This window comes from Mus musculus, chromosome 7, assembly GCF_000001635.26.
Source record: "Mus musculus strain C57BL/6J chromosome 7, GRCm38.p6 C57BL/6J".
Classification (NCBI taxonomy): domain Eukaryota; kingdom Metazoa; phylum Chordata; class Mammalia; order Rodentia; family Muridae; genus Mus; species Mus musculus.
Genome location: NC_000073.6, coordinates 41,118,360 through 41,128,860, shown reverse-complemented (window position 1 = coordinate 41,128,860; position 10,501 = coordinate 41,118,360). Strand labels below are relative to the sequence as shown.

The 10,501-nt window shown below is 41.8% G+C and overlaps 1 pseudogene; it reads right to left on the bottom strand.

The window, feature by feature from the left end:
• Window positions 1–2,962: 2,962 nt before the first annotated feature.
• On the bottom strand, window positions 2,963–7,186 carry Gm6820 (annotated as a pseudogene).
• Between the last annotated feature and the right edge of the window lie 3,315 nt (window positions 7,187–10,501).

Genomic DNA, 10,501 nt, shown 5'->3' with positions numbered 1-10,501 from the left:
ACCATGGATTAACGCTGGACTTCAACAAAAACAAAACATCAGTTATGGAAACAGTCATGGAAGTTAAACAACTCTCTCCTCAATAAGCAGAGGAAGGAAGAAAAAAGGAAGAAATTAAAGACGTTATGGAGATCAGTGAAAATGAAGGAACACATACCCAAATTTATGGGACACAATGAAAGCAGTGCTATAGGAAAACATAAAGAGATTAGGAAGTTTCATACCAGCAATTTAAATGTACACCTGGAAGCTCTAGAGAGAGAAAAAAGCAATTACACTAAAGAGAAATAGAAGGCAGGGAGTAACCAAACTCAGGGCTGCAATCAGTTAGAAATAAAACAATACAAAGAACCAATGAAACCAAGAGCTTGTCTTTGAGAAAATCAACAAGATAGATAAACCCTTAACCAAAAGACAGAGGGACACTATTCGAAAAAATTCAATTGAAAAGGGAGACATAACAAACCCTGAGGAAATTCAAAGAATTATGTGCTCTTACATCAAAAGCACAGGGGTACTATGCCAGTGCCCATATCTGGAGTAAAAGCAGCACATAAGAAATGATATAATTAAAGATCTCCCTAATTTATGGCTTTCCATCTTTACCTTCTACCAAAATTCTCCCTTATGAGGATAATGTGATTCAAGGGGTGGGATCTTTAATGTTGTCCTTGTTAATGTTCCCTCCAAGGGTTGCTTTGGACAGCAAATAGCCCTTGTTAGACTGGACAGTATTGGGCTTTCACAGATGTTGTCAATTTGAAATTTTGAAAATACCTAATCTATGAAAATCTATCTAAGTTTGGATACAATCAGCCAGTCACATTCCAATATCATTTTTTCCCAGAAGAAAAGCAATCTTAGCATTAACAGAAAGTGCAAAATATCCTGGATATAAAAATGGCACCCCATTTGAAGTCATTTTGTCACTGCCGTGTTAAGTAGTACAGCCTACTAATGGCACAAAAGAGATTTTCGATAAATGCATCTGAGTTGACTTCCAGTTGTAAATACATTAGTTAAATCTCCTATGTTTTTAGGTAGATAACAAAAATGTACCGTGTCTGAAATATTGCCTCTTCATCAAATGATGTGAAAATTGGATATTCTTATATAAAAAAAGAAATGTGATTCTGCCTGACATGGTGGAGTATTCCTTTAGGTCCAGCCCTCTGGAGATAGGAGTACAGGCCGTGTTAGGCACAGAAGGAGGCAGATTCCTCTAAGTTCAATACTATCCTGGTCTACATAGTTAGTTCTAGGACATCTAGTGCTATGGAGAGATACCATATTTCAAGAAACTAAAAGGAAATCAAAATTTAAAAGTATAGGCATAGTTAGCTTGATGAAATGTCAACCTGGAAAAGGCCAATGCCATATGCATCAGAGCCCTAAGTGTAACAAGTGTGGAACTGTCAGAGCACAGAATAGCACATAGACTTCAAGGTACAGGGATAGGCAAGGATGTAGAAGAACCCCAGCCATGCAAGAAATCCTGACAGTTCACAAACTGTTCCTCAGGGTAAGTAAAGGAATCCTTCCCAGCTAAGAAAGGAGTTAATATGGCCTCAAGAACAGAGGGAAATATTTTCTATAGATATCTTAGAAGATTAGTGTCTAGATTATTTACAATTAGAAAAATATCAGCATCATATGAAGAAAGTCAACTCAGTTTGTTGAAAGCAAATAATTTCCCCAGACTCAGGAAGAATCAGAATTGTACAGTGAAACTTCAGGAAATGTCATCCAAGGTCAGTCAGAAAAGGAAAGACAAAAACATCTGAGGGAATCCACAGGAAGCTATGAAATGTTGGTGGTGATGTGAAGTATTCCAGTCTATTTGGATGTCAATTTGGAGGGTTCTCCAAAAGCCAAAACCTGTCCTACCAAATGGTTATAGTATACCATTCCAAAGAACTCAACATATTGGAGAGATCTGTGTGCATCAGTGATGATTGCAGCCATTTCTGCAATAAATTGCAAAAAAAAAAAGCTTGGTGTTCAAAAGCCTCATCATGGGTGAGGAAAACTTGTTGGACATAGATAAAGATGTATTTTCAGCCATAAAGAAAATGAAATTATGTTAACAGAAATCTGCATTCTGCCTGGGCCAGGTGAGATGTCTCAGCATACACAACTGCATATTGTTCTTGGAGAGACCCCAGTCTGAGTTACTAGCTCTCTCATGGTGCCTTTCAACGTTCCTCAATTCCAGAACCAGAGTTCTGACATCCTTATCTTGTCTTTGTTGGAACTACACACACATGTTGCCAAAGAATATATACAGAGGAGACACACACTTTAAAATAAATTATTTTCAGAAATGGATACAACTTGAGACAAATACATTTATCTAATTCAATCCATTTCAGAAACATAATCATCCTGATAATGTTTTTCTTGTGCATGAGTGCTAGGTTGTATATACATGAAAGCCTGTATTTCATCTCACAAAATACCAGGAAGCGTTCTGTTACAGAATAATGAGTAAGAGCTGGGGTGAGAGGAACTGGTAAAAGCTCCAGGGTCTTCAGGTTACAGTAAAAATTTTAGGGAACAAACCATGTTCAGTGATTAGTACAATGAAAATAAGCTCAAGGAGAATAATTTTATTACCACTATAACTATTGATGAATTGCTGTAATAAAATATTATCATAGTTTTATATCATATGATATATTTATGTAACATATATCACTTGAGCAACCTAGATTTTTAAAAATCAAAGTCATGAGACTTAAAACAAATCCTCTATATACCATGAATTAAAGGATTGACTTAAATTTCTGCAGTCAAATATTTACAAGTATGATAGAAAATTTGTCTGTCAATTTCTATAAACAAACATTTACATAACACAGATATACCCGTGTCACTACTACACATTCATATAATACTCATGTATACGAATGTATCAGTGTCTATATTTATCCTTGTCCACACTGAAAGATCTGGGCAGCTCTTACATTGCATAGTCATAGTATGGGGAAATTTCCATATCTTTTTCCCTCTGGAGAAAAAGCTGCAGTTTCCCAGGAGAGGTGTATTTGGCAGCATTCTCTCACTCCTGTTGAGCCCTCCTCTTCATGGCCTCTCTTTCTGGCCTCTGCTCTTTTGTGATGGGCTGTGAGACAACTGGTCCCAGAATGTCAACTTTTCTCCATGGAATGGGTTGGCGGCTGAAGTCTTGCAACAGATATTGAGTTTGAGGTTCAAGAGGTGCTGGCACCTTGTTCTTGGCAGCAGAAAGAAGCTCCCTCTGGAGGGAAGTCTGAGATGGCTCTCTATAGGATGTAGGCTTCAAGGTGCCTGACTGAGGCACAGTGCTAATGTGGATGATGTTGGTTACATTAGATCATGTGGCACTGGAAGACATTGGCATAGCTGGCTTGGCAGAAGCCATCAAAGATTTGCTGATAGAAGGTGGTTGGGATGGCTTGAGTGTGGTAAGCTGAGCTGAGTGAAAATGACACCTCTCAGAGTAAGCTGTAGTGGGCCTGTGTGAAGCCAGATTGAGGGGCTTTCTAGAAACAATTCTGGTTTGAGGCTGGTCTTGGGTTGGGAAAGGCAGAGCTACTAACCTGACCTTCCCAGCTGGGGGCATCTAATACTGAGACTGAGATGGACAGACCTTGAGAGCACTGCTCTCTGTACCTTGCCTGGAGTTTTGTCAGGGCCCTGTCACTCGTGTGCCATATCCTGTAGTACTGTTGTGGCTGGGCCTGGCCCGGGATATTTGTTGCTGCTAGAAGTTCCCAGAGCCCGGGAAGAAGTGGTGGCAGGGTTCTTCTCACTCTTCTTACACAGAGGGTGGAAGACCTGCACAGACTCCAGCATGTGCATGCCAAGGTGGGTTCTAGGCTTTTTAAAGCTGCTGTGGCTAAGCTCAGGCAGATCCCTCTTTATCTTGGTCTTGGGGATGGTGGGCTTCTTTTCAACTTTGACTCTGTTCCTTGACTTCTTGAGCTCCTCTGTTTTCTTGGAATTATTTTCTCTGGTCCATTTGGTCTTGTCTTGCCCTTGTCCCCTAGCTCTGCTGGGCCTGATGGGTGACACTTTGGGAGCTTTGCCCTCCAAGTCTTTAGCCATGTTGTCAATAGCCCTGCCACTGATCCCAACACTGGCCTTAGCCCCTTGCCCCTCCACCAGATTTCAGTTTGGAATTTTGCCATGAGGAGCTCCAACAATCAACTCAGAGGTGTCATGGCCTTTCTTTCTCACCTGGTCAGAGGGCCCACTGATGACTCTGGAGTTTTCTTGGGCCTGACACCTCCAGATGTCTGTGGAGTCTTTGGATTCAGTTACTGTTGAATCTTGGTATTGATCTAGGCCTGTGAGGAAGTTGAAGAGTTGGGGAAGGTGAATATCTGCCACCAATGTAGTGATATCTGCAAAGTCAATAGTGGACACCATCAAACTGTCCAGTGTTCCTTTCTCTTTCAGACCCAGGTGGATGCCTCCCAAGCTGGCATTGTCAGAAGCAGATGTCTCTCTTAGGCTCCCAGTGTCAGTGCAGTGCAGAGGCTGCTGCAAGTCAGGGTGTGATAAAGGGAGGAATAGTGGGTCTTAGTTTTCTTTAGTACCCTCATAGGCATCCCGAGGCATCAAATGCTCAATTTCCATCTCATGCATGTTTTTAATCTCTGTTCGTTCAGAGTTTGGAGCTGGAGGCAAGGCAAGGAATTCTGCATGGCTAGGGATAGGTGTTGTTAATGGCCCGTCCCCATCAACAGATGGTGTCTTCCTCTGGGAAAATGGGTTGCAAGTGATGTAGAATTCTGGACTCTGCAGCAGACAAAGTGTTTGGCTTGAAGGTGACAATCTCAGAGATGTATCCAGTTCCACCACTACAAAAGAGTCAAGGAAGAAGTCAGTATATGGTATATAAGATTTTCTCCTTTTGTAGCACTAGAGGAAAATTGGTACCAGCATAGTGGGGTATCCCTGTGACAATCTGACCATGTTTGTGGAAGGACTTTGGAACTTTGGGCTAAGAGATCTATTTAGTGTTAAATGCTCTGTGGGATGTTGTGTAGGAGCTTGGAAGACACTTTTGAGAACAATGCAGAAGATGGAGGCCTGACTTGTGAAATTTCAGTTTTCATTAGCTGGGGCTGAAGAATCAGCTGTGATTAACAAGATACCAGAACCACTAAAGTGAATCTTTGTGTTACTGGGACTATTGATGCTGGTTAGCTGGAGCTAAGAAATTATCAGTGATTAAAAGGAGACCAACATTGTTGAGGTGAAATCTTCTAGGAAGATACCTAAGATTGTACCTTGAGTTGTAGCTGGACTTGGTAATGTGTAAGAGTCACCCAGGTGGTACTGGTGTTGAAGGCATTAAGAGCATCTGAGGCTACAGAAGGTCTCAGTTGCAATTGATGGCCAAGAACTGAAGGAATCATGCAAAGGAATTGAGGCTTGCCACCATGAAGAGAGCCTATGAGAAGCTATTTATGAGGACTAGTTGCAGTGGAAGACAGCAGAGTTTTGGAGATACCAGCACCATGAAATGACCACCAAGAACAGCAGCAGCAGTGGAGTATAGGCATCTGGAGCCTAGAAAAAAAGGTGTGTGCTAAAAAGAGCAGAGCTGGAGCAGTATTCCAAGCCTTTGGAGGAGCCCAGAATATCATGAATGGATCCCAGACATAGGACGGTTAGAGTTTGATTTTGCTTTTGATTGTGACTGTGCCCTGACATTTTTCCCTCTTGAAGGAAGAAAGTGTTTTAAGTGGAGCCCAGAGTTAAGAGACTTTCAATTTTTAAAAGACTTTGGATTTTAAAAGATATTGGTAATTATAAAAGGATTGAACTTTTAATATGTAAAGACTGTGGGACTTTTAAAGTTATTTGGATCTTGGAGATGAATAAAGTAAGGGTTGAAACTTAATAGTGATGTTTGTGTGTCAAGTTGACAAGAGGTCAATTGTACTGGCTGGTTTTGTGTGTCAACTTGACACAGGCTGCAGTTATCACGGAGAAAGGAGCTTGAGTTGTGGAAGTGCCTCCATGAAATCCAGTTGTGGGGCATTTTCTTAGCTGATGATCAAAGGGGGAGGGCCCATTGTGGGTGGTGCCATCCCTGGGCTGGCAGTCTTGAGTTCTATACGGGAGCAAACTGAGAAAGCCATTAAGAAATATCCCTTGATGGCCTTAGCATTGGCTCCTGTATCGTGACCTGGTTGAGTTCCAGTCCTGACCTCCTTTGGTGAAGAACAGCAATTTGACCTCTGCAGCCATGGGGAAGTCATTCCTATAAGCTGTCTGCAATGTTTGCAGAAAAATGGTGACTGCTCTGTTGTTTCTGGTATCCATGCCATGTCAGGATTTCTCAGATGATTTTGTGTTCCTTTGAGTTCGTGTGATGTGTGGATGCATAGCCAACATGGTAAGGTTACAGAATTCCTTTGGCGTGTGGTCCTTACTTCCCTTCCCCTTTGTATAAAAAGATAAATTGCCTCTCATTTCCTTGGAGCTTTACTATTAGGTGGGTTATCTGGTCAATAATTTCTGAGAACTTGTCTCTGTGAACTTGTGCCAACAGCATTGCACAGATACTCTCAGAAGCCTGGATGTTTACATGGGTTTAGATATCCAAATCCAGTCCAGGCAAGAATTTCAACAACAGAGGCTATCCTCCAGTCCCATGTTTGACAAGCTTCTTACAAGTGGCATGAAAATTGATTTAAGAAACTAAAATCCTTGGGCTTGCGTTGTGTCTCAGTATTAGAGAACATGTCTACATAATCTTAAAATCTTTGTCATGTGTCTTCTCTGAAGTATCCAGCAAAGGAAAATAAAAGAAGTCGCAGGATGGCTATTTTAGCAGTGGTACATGCACTGCACCTAACTCACTATATTATTTTAAGAGTAAGAGAATTCCAGGACAAATGCTTGGGATCTGGGAGGAATATGTTCTCTAGCATGGTTCTTAGCTGTGTTAATCTGCAGAAAAATTTTGACTAATGGATCATCCAGTCACATGTACACACACACACACACACACACACACACACACACACACACAAAATTCTTTGGTGTCTACCATAGCTCTGAGGAACATACCAGGAAAGAGTTGATTACAGTGCTGTTGGGACATGAGACTTTTCGCATTGGGCAGTGATGTATGAGTGTGGTATGCTCTGTGGGCATCACTTAACTTAGTGTGGATACTACTCATTATGCCTTGCACACTCTCTCATGATAGAGCCTGAAGGTGGGGATGGAAAGCCACAGCTGTACTTAACCTGGAAGGACCCACATTCTCCCTCTGTGTTGGACGTCCATTACTGACAGGTGGATTGCAGATCCCACTCCTTCCCCTCCTGACTCTATACTTACTAGGAAGACTGTTGTACAGCATGGCTTGAGCAAATGTGCAATACATGGTGGCAGAGGTAGAGAGAGGTGTTTAGACATTCCTTTAGCACCATCACCATCTTTGGTGATGGGGCAGAGGCCTGAATCTCATAGTAAGAAGCAGAGCCATAGGCCTGAAGGCATTGTCTGAGTTCCCCAGGTATCAGAGGTCCCAGGTTGTTGTGCTCATATTAATATATCTGGCTACCCTCCTGGTAGGAATGTACCAGGCTATATCCTTGATTTAGCACCACAGGTAGTGTGGCCTGGATAAACCTCGGACAGTGTTGGATAGAAAGTGCTATGGCGAGGATGTGGAGAAAGAGGAACACTCCTCCATTGTTGGTGGGATTGCAAGCTTGTACAACCACTCTAGAAATCAGTCTGGCGGTTCCTCAGAAAATTGGACATAGTACTACCAGAGGATCTCGCAATACCTCTCCTGGGCATATATGGAGATGTCCCAACCAGTAATAAGGACACATGCTCCACTATGTTCATAGCAGCCTTATTTATAATAGCCAGAAGCTGGAAAGAAACCAGATGCCCCTCGACAGAGAAATGGATAAAAAAAATTTGGTACATTTACACAATGGAGTACTACTCAGCTATTAAAAAGAATGAATTTATGAAATTCCTAAGCAAATGGATGGACCTGGAGGGCATCATCCTGAGTGAGGTAACACAATCACAAAGGAACTCACACAAAATGTACTCACTGATAAGTGGATATTAGCCCAGAAACTTAGTATACCTGAGATATAAGATACAATTTGCAAAACACATGAAACTGAAGAACGAATACCAAAGTGTGGACACTTTGCCCATTCTTAGAAATGGAAACAATCACCCATAGAAGGAGTTACAGAGACAAAGTTTGGAGCTGAGACAAAAGGATGGACCATCTAGAGACTGCCATATCCAGGGATCCATCCCATAATCAGCCTCCAAAGGAAGACACTGTTGCATAAACTAGCAAGCATTTGCTGAAAGGACCCTGATATAGCTGTCTCTTGTGAGACTAGGCTGGGGCCTAGCAAACACATAAGTGGATGCTCACAGTCAGCTATTGGATGGGTCACAGGGCCCCCAATGGAGGAGCTAGAGAAAGTATCCAAGGAACTAAAGAGATCTGCAACCCTGTAGGTGCAACAACATTATGAACTAACCAGTATCCCGGAGCTCTTGACTCTAGCTGCATATGCATCAAAAGATGACCTAGTTTCCTAGCTATCACTGGAAAGAGAGGACCACTGGACTTGCAAATATTATATGCCCCAGTAGAGGGGAACACCAGGGCCAAAAGTGAGATTGGGTGGTTAGGGGAGTGGGGGGGAGGGTATGGGGGACTTTTGGGATAGCATTGGAAATGTAATTGAGGAAAATACATAATAATAAAATATTTTTAAAAAGATGTAAAGGAAACACTGACATGCTAATTGTGACAGTGTCCCACACTGCAGCCAGGTCAAACACTGACATCCCGTCCTGCTTCTTTGAGGATCCTCTACTGAGGATTCAAAATTATTTGTAATGCAAGAATTTTCTAAGCCTTAATTGGAAGGAAGCTTGAGATATGGATGATATGGGTTATTTAATCAGTCAAAACCAGCTTAAAGGGGAAGGGAGCTGGAGTTCTTAGGGAAATGAGCCACTCCAGAACTAGAGAAAAAGGGGTTTCCAGGAAAGTCAAGTCCTTTGAGGAGGAATTCTGGCAGTGAGCTTCAAAGTCCTCTTTTCTTGGTTTTCAGCCCTGTGGACTCTGTGTGACTGCTCTTGGAGAGGTCTGCCCAACACCATTTGTAGGCAAAAAGTGTGAAGTTCATCTTGGGAGCTACTCACTTTCAGCAACAGACACAGCAATGTCAAGTTACCTGGATTTCTAGGGAAGACTGGGCAAAAACACTTCACAGTTGCATCCTGTCCTGAAAACACTCTAGTTTCCCTTCCTCTTGAGTAGGAGCAGGTACCTCACTGGGCAACAGGTACCTCAATTGGCCTTCATATGGTGCAGCCCTCTTTCCTGAGGCCCAGTCACTTCCCTGGGCCATTTGCTGGGTTCTTTTTGCACTATCCAGATAGTAAGGACAAGTCTAACTTACTTGAGGCTAACTGCCAACTTTAGGGTAATGTATCAATAGTGGACAGATATCTTCTCTGTGATAATATAAGGGAATCCAAATACAGAGCACAATCATTGTGGTAGTTTAAAAGCACAGATGGCTGAACGAACCATCACTGATATCAGGACAATTTGTTTTTTTAAAAATATATACGTGTTCTCTCATTTATGTGGAAGTAAAGTTAAAGATGAAGTGGCCTTTAAAATTTAGATTTCAAGAATATGTTGTCTTTACGAGCCACAGGTGAAGGCTCTTCCCAACTGGCAAAGCATAGCTGAAACATCCAAATAGAATTTGTAACATCCATTTATGAAATGGGATGGTAGTGAAAAGGTCAGAGAAGCAGCATCAAGACCTGGTTTAGGTGGGCATAGGCTGTCATTCCCTACACACTCTGATCCTTGATTTCTTTTGTGTACTTTTTTTTTTTACTTTTTATTTTTTACTTATTTTTTATTTTTAGTTATTTATTTTTTTATATATTTTTTAAAAATTAGGTATTTTCTTCATTTACATTTCAAATGCTATCCCAAAAGTTCTGTGGAAGTTGTCTTGGGACTATGTTGAGACCGGTATCTCTGATCCATTTCACAGATCAGCTTCCAGTTTCCATTGCTCTATACTCTCATCTGGGCCCATTCTGCATCTCTCATCCCATTTATCCTTCATTATTGGCTAGCTTCTGGAGTACCCTGATGGCATCCGTCTTTTTCAAGGCTCGTTTATTTTATTTTCTTTTTTTTTGTACCCCTCCTCCTTTCTTTGCTTTGTTCAGCAACTTTCGTGTTTACATTTCTTTTGGAAAAAATCCAATATGCCCAAGAAACAAGGTACGCACAGCACACTGACTTGCTCCAGACAGCATCAGTGAATTGCTACCGGGTTTCAGATATGGCGCCTTACTGACGCCATTTACATGACGCCATCAATGTGTGTCTGTCTCTGTCAGCACATGCGCCTTGAGGTTACCTCCGGAGCTGATAGAGACCTTCACTTTGACGAGTGGCAGCTGT